The sequence below is a fragment of the Papaver somniferum genome, chromosome 4, assembly GCF_003573695.1.
Source record: "Papaver somniferum cultivar HN1 chromosome 4, ASM357369v1, whole genome shotgun sequence".
Taxonomy (NCBI): Eukaryota; Viridiplantae; Streptophyta; class Magnoliopsida; order Ranunculales; family Papaveraceae; genus Papaver; species Papaver somniferum.
This window is the reverse complement of record NC_039361.1, coordinates 156,369,447-156,374,478: the sequence shown is the minus strand read 5'-3', so window position 1 is coordinate 156,374,478 and position 5,032 is coordinate 156,369,447. Positions and strand designations below refer to the sequence as shown.

The 5,032-nt window shown below is 35.9% G+C and overlaps 1 long non-coding RNA gene across 3 annotated transcripts; it reads left to right on the top strand.

The window, feature by feature from the left end:
- The first annotated feature begins 561 nt into the window (after nt 1-561).
- LOC113274399 lies at nt 562-3,266 on the top strand. Of its 3 annotated transcripts, none has more exons than XR_003322998.1 (7): nt 562-803; nt 1,263-1,332; nt 1,420-1,638; nt 1,717-2,051; nt 2,142-2,211; nt 2,320-2,383; nt 2,595-3,266. It is a non-coding gene; the product is annotated as an uncharacterized LOC113274399 (long non-coding RNA). The 3 variants fall into 3 exon arrangements; XR_003322999.1 differs by having other exon boundaries at nt 2,320-2,774; nt 2,908-3,266; XR_003322997.1 differs by having other exon boundaries at nt 2,320-3,266.
- The last annotated feature ends 1,766 nt before the right edge of the window (nt 3,267-5,032 follow it).

Sequence of the window (5,032 nt, the reverse complement as noted above, 5' to 3'; positions counted from 1 at the left end):
ATTTTCCAGAACTTAACGGAACAAAACCTAACACCCTGACCCATGACCAAATCCGCCTATATGCCCGCATATATTGGAACGGAATAGTCGAACGTGGGAGAATCAGTTTCTTCCATAGGTTTTGACTGAGAAGTACTCGGAGGACTTCTTCCACTTCCCTGAACGACATATATAAGAGTATAAGTTACTCTTATCTTGGTTAAGTGAACTGCCGCAAGTTCACTACACCAAATTCCCGGATTAGTAGCAGGAATTCTTCACTACAAATTTTCTGTTATAAATGGCCGTTAAGAAAATTCGTAACATGCTTTAGCCGTTACTAAATTTTAAAAATTTCGTAACAGGGAAAGCCGTTACAGAATATTTTATAGGCGTGCCACTCACACGCTTGGTCACACTTAGGTCGTAACAGGCATGTTTTCGCGTGTGCCATTTACTCGTGTGCCGTATTTTTTTTCCACCCAATTTCGGTTGAACTATAGGATTTTTCCTCCCCCTACTTAGGTCTTTCTTCTTCCTTATCGACCATTCCTTTTTTTTTCCTTTTCATTTCTCCTCTCCTCCCAAACTTCATTCCTCCTCCCAAAACCTAGAGCAGCGGCAAAGGATGGAGAGAATGTTCTTTAGCAAATCTGATTTTTCTTGAGCAATCGATTATCGGCATCGAAGTATGTAAAGGATCGAGAGATTGTTTCTGAAAGATTCGGAAATCGACTGAAAAACATAGATCTAGGGTTTCTGTTAGAGATGAAGTCTGGTTTATGGGGTTTAGTTTTGCTTGAATTGTCTCCTACTATGCAAAGGTTTGATTTCTATTTATCTCGATGTTATCTATTGATTTTTTGGGGATCGATTTCATCTATTGATTTTTTGGATGAAAGTGTTTTGAGAGTTCTATCTATTGATTTTTTAGGGTTCTGATTTTGTAATGCAGTGATGCTGGTTCAACGATGTTTTCTTATTGATATGTATATTAGGGTTTGATTATTGGGTTGTTTTGTTCAGCTGATTTTATGTAAATCCCGGCTTTTGTATGACTTAATGGATATTCCTAATATTTATTTTGATTGTTGGAAATGCTTTAATTGAAGATTTTTATCTGTTTATGATGAGTTTCTAAGATTATTCCGTAGGTTTAGTTTTGAATTCAAAAGAGTTATATAAGTTTCAGCTGTGCTTTTTTAAAACTGTAATTGTTTAAGATGTTTAGAAGAAAAAAATTTATGTTCATGAAATTTAGTCTTTAATTTGGTTATGTGCAGGCATTCACCAAAGCACAGAAATCTAGGGCTTACTTCAAGAGGTTTCAATTTAAATTTAAGCGAAGGAGAGGTATATGCTCATTTGATTTTCTGATTAATGTCTTATATCTTTGGTTGGATATAATCTGATTGTATTGTTTCATTGTAACAAATGCAGAGGAAAAGCTTGATTACAGACCCAGAATCCGTCTTATTTACTAGGACAAGAACAAGTACAACACCCCTAAGTACTGTTTTGTTGTTCGTTTCACCAACAAAGACATTTTTGCTTAGCTCATTTCTGCTACCATTACTGGTGATTTGGTAATGTGTGCTGCTTATGCACATGAGTTTCCCCGATATGCTTTTGATGTTGGTCTCACCAACTATGCTGCTGGTAAATCTTTTGACAGTATCCATGATATCATGTTTGTGTGTTTTCATTGGTTACTTATCAATGTTATTGTTGTTGCAGAAGAAGAGGGGAGTTAGTAAGAAGCTAATGTTGCCTGCCAAGGGTATGATGGTGCCGAAATAATGGAGTTGAGTTGTGGTTAAAGCTGGAAACTGGTGTAACTAGGACTTGCAGCTGCAGAAGTTCTTATGCTGTAAAGAAATGGAAGAGATGAATTGGTGATGGTTGTTGACAGAAATTGCAAGGATGAGCTGTTGTTGCAGAGTGGTTGAAATGGATTTTGGTGATGTTCTGCTGATGGGTTTGCTTGTTGCTGCTGTAGAAGGTGAACATGAGATGGTTTGCAGTGTGCAACTGGTAATGTGTGGAGTTTTCTTTCAGGAGATGTATATTGGGTATGATGCAGATGACTAACTTTTTATCATCTTAGTTAACTTGATTCTAACATTTTCGTATCTGACGGAAAGAATTCGGCTTCTGAACAGGCATAATGTGTATTATTTGGAAGTAGATTTGCAGTCAGACAACGAAAAATACCTTACATTGTTCAAGAAAGTAAGCGCATCTCTAAATCTTATAGTAACTTTGATCAATTTCTGTATGTTTTTGTTACTATTTTCAAAACATATGCTTAAACAGTAAAGCTTACCAAATTTTCATCAGATTGGCTATACTTGCAGTAAGGAGTATTATGATGTCATTCATGGAGAGATAGTAAATAAGACAAGTGAGTCTCCTCCCATAAACTGCATTTCAGATTTGACAATAATTGCAATACAGTCTTTGAGTGAATTTAGAAGTAATGCATGATAACTCAGTGGTGGCATTAGAAACCAATAAGGCTTGCTCTTCACTGCGCGCATCTTTCACAATACATCTTTCCCCAGTTAACTTTGACACCTTAGGTGTTGCCAGCTCAATTAACTTTGACATTGTAGCCTGATGAGCAATGGACTGGAGCAGAAGGAGATACAACTATGATGGAGATAATTTTTATCAGTAATTGAAGCCAAGCGTTCTTGTCTTCATCAGGTAATTCAAGTGTGAGTTCTTGTGTGGAATCACAAGATGAGTGTGTAAAGTGAGGATCAATGCTTGGTTGCAGATAAAGCTTCGAGGTAACTATTACTTATGCTGCCTTACTGTTTATGATTGATTGTTGAGTATCTGCTGCTTATGAGTAATGACTTGGAAATGCACCACTACTCGTGTCCTATTGTTGGTCTAGCAATAACCATGTGATGTTTGCAGACCGGATGGTGGGTTAACGCTGTCGTAAATGCTATGGAAGAAAGAATTCTTTTGATTTTGCAGTTGGAAGAAAGAATGTGGGTTAAAATGCTAATACGTCTCCATAATGCTGGAAAGAAAGATAAGATCATGTTATCTTTGTAAGTTTGTAAATAGCATCTGCTTATAGTGGTTTATGTTAGAAGAATTTGTGAACTTATGAAGTTTCCAAAGTTTCTTATGAACTGAACTTCAGAACTTGATACTTGGCAAAAAATAATAATTGTACTTAGAAAAATCTTTTTCCTTTTTCTGATATGAATTGGATGAATGTTATATGAATTGAATGAATGATGAAACTATTGTTCACTGTGGATGATAAATGAAAAGGTGTATGAATTTTGGCTTGTTTTCGGCAGAAAATAAACTGCCAGTAATATTGACCCGGTCAAAATTGGTCGATATTGACCAGGTCAATGTTGAGCGGCAGTAATTTTTTTGCTGTTACAAAAACGTTCGTAACGGATCTTAGCTGTTTCAACTTGCCGCGTAGTAACGGCCTACGCATGTTACTAACCTGCCACGAAGTAACAGCCCTTTAGCTGTTACGACAGCGTTATTACAAAAGAATTCGTAACGGCCGAGAGCTGTTACCACGTGGCAAATATAATGGCTTACAGCTGTTACAATGGCCGTTACAACAAAAATGCGTAACGCTGGTTTGCGTTACAAAATGTGTAACATCTACTTTTGCAACAGGCGAAAGCCAACCCACTTTAGTAACGGCTTATATCTGTTACGGATCCCAGAATTTGGTGTAGTGGGTTTAGGGTTTACACTTTACATAGAAAATATTTCTCTTCCATTACTTCTCTAGGAGATTAGGGTGTGAACAAGTAGTAAATTCTCTGGTAGATTATATTCAAGGCTTCACTGCAATTGAAAAACAAAGAAGGATTCTCAAGAGTCTTGTAACAACAATCATCCGATCCTGGGGATTTCGGATCTTCCGCAGGTAAGTTCCTATCCGAATCCATTTACTTTGATTCATGTTTGTGTAACAATTGTGGCCGTGAACTTAATAAATGAGTTGGATCTTGTTTTGCTAATTGATAATGGATGGGATTACTTTTTGTTTTTTAAGAGTTTTGATTGAATTAGAAATGATGGGGTTGTCGAAATTAGAAATTGTTGCAGAAAGAAGATAAGATGGTATTAGATATCAACAATATCCTCATGTTTGTAGCAACAAACCACCGTACAACAAGTATTTGATAGAATTCATAAACCACAAGCTTATTTCCACCTGGTTTATTTGATAGTGGCTGCGAGTAGATTTTGGCATCAAATGAAACACCAAACTTTTGATATGAGTTTGAATTGTTTTTTTGATACGAGTTTGAATTGTTGCGGCTGGATATGGATTAAAAGAGAATTTTGATGAGAGTCGCCGGAAAATTAGGGAGAACGAGTTCTTACCGGAGGAAGAAGTACGTTGAAAACCTGCTGATGTTTATGTATGAACTAAATTCTTAACGAATCTAGATACAACACACAGCTACGCGTGTATTGTTTTGGACTTAGAAGGTCATTATTATTAAAGTTTAATTTCTTTTCGTATTTTCTAATTTAGTTAACAGAATTATTGACAAGTCATGGTCTAACCGAGTCAAAGAGGGTCAACGTTGATCTTTAGACCAAATGCAAAGGCTGGACAAATGTTAGACCAAACCCAGTTTTTGGTTACCAAAAACCGAATAAACCTATTTGAAATTTCCAAAGGCTTGGAAGTTGAAGAAATTGAAAACTTAAAATTTAAGGAGATCTTCGTTTAACCACGAAGAAATCCGAAACTTTTAGTTCTCAAGGAGAAGGTTTTGAATTGAGAAACATGGGAAGATAATCCGGCTGAATTTAGATGTTTAAGTTTTGTTTTGGATGATTCTCGGAAGAAATTGTTTTCAAAGGATTGGAAATTTGCGAGTATAATTTATTTATTTATTTTTTTTAAAAAGGATTTGATTTTAGGGATTTATTTACTCTTTTGAGAGATTTAGATATGCTTATCTCTATCTATTACCAAGTCTGGCTTCTATTACATTTGGTCTAAGATCATATAATCAGTTTCAATTCGATATTGCTACTG